Genomic DNA, 1,399 nt, shown 5'->3' with positions numbered 1-1,399 from the left:
ACACACAGATATATATACTGTACATATGCATATACATACACTCACATATACACACATACATACACACATTTATTGTATACATATGTACACATACACATAGACTGTCTATACATGTACATATACATACATACATACATATGCATACACATACATATACATACATAAATTATCATACAAAAAAATATCACAAAAAAAGGGACTCTTTCAAAGGTGTATTTATCAAAGGTGTGCTTTATCCTTGGTTACTCACTGAAATTTTGCTATTAGATGTTTTCATGTTATGTTTTGTGATAATCTGCGTTCTTTTTTTGCTAATTTCTTTGCTAATTTTTTGCTAAGTTTCTGAGACAATGCTCTGCAGAGAGATCTCTGCACAAGGAAACCAGATGTGAGCCTTGTTCATAGTCTCACTCACACTTTTACTTTTCACATATGAGAATATATGACCAAGTATGTAGAGGTTAGAAGGAGATCCTACATTATGGCAGAAAATATGTTTAAAACAGCAATTTTTATTTTGTTGGCCTCAGCATGCTCTGGCACAAGCCTGCTTCCTACTCAACATTTAATCAACCCTATGCTAAACGGGGGAATTTAGAGCCACACTTTTTTTTACTTTGGCCTTTATTCAGCTGAACTCAAGTTTGCAGGTCTCTGCTGCAAACTGGTTCACTCTCACTGGTCTCACCATGCTGTTTCCGAACTCCTCCTGAAAATCATTCCGATGACAAGAGAAGTGTGTGCTGATCTGGCTCGTTTGACTAAAAAAAGCAGAAAAACCTACAATGTATCTTTCTTTTTTCTGAAGTGTGGTTGAATTCAGGCTGGGTTATGCACGTCATCCATCTTATCCTCATTGGGTTCATGCCTGAACAGTGGAATGAAATGGGAGATGGAACATTAGCAACTGATCATGCTTTGGATCAGCAGATGGCAGTGGTGTAGCTCTCCAGCAGCTCAACATCAAACCCATCAACACTGCAAATGCCATTAATCTGCATTTTAATCTTTAAACATGTTTCATATTACTAAGGACACAGCCCTCCTGAGCATCTCAGAGAGAGCAACACCATCCCTGCACTGCAGTGTAGCTCACACACGTTTTTTGTAATTACCAGACTGAATCGTTTCCATCTTCTCCACTGCTATATGTTACAACAAGTGTTGTTGTCAAGTCATAGCTTTTGTCACACCAAAAGATTTTTATTAGAGAGTATTTTGGCTCTTGGTTGTTGACTTTAGTTAATGTCGCCGTGGTCCTGCTCCGCGGCCTGCCTGACCCGGCTATGTCCTATAGGACACCTCCAGGCTGGATAAACTGATCAGGCGGGCAGGCTCTGTGGTCAACATGAAGCTGGACTCACTGGTGATGGGGGCAGAGAGGAGGACATTGGACAAA

The sequence above is a fragment of the Etheostoma spectabile genome, chromosome 6 (assembly GCF_008692095.1).
Source record: "Etheostoma spectabile isolate EspeVRDwgs_2016 chromosome 6, UIUC_Espe_1.0, whole genome shotgun sequence".
Classification (NCBI taxonomy): domain Eukaryota; kingdom Metazoa; phylum Chordata; class Actinopteri; order Perciformes; family Percidae; genus Etheostoma; species Etheostoma spectabile.
The sequence above is the reverse complement of the archived record's forward strand: the minus strand, read 5'-3'. Positions refer to the sequence as shown.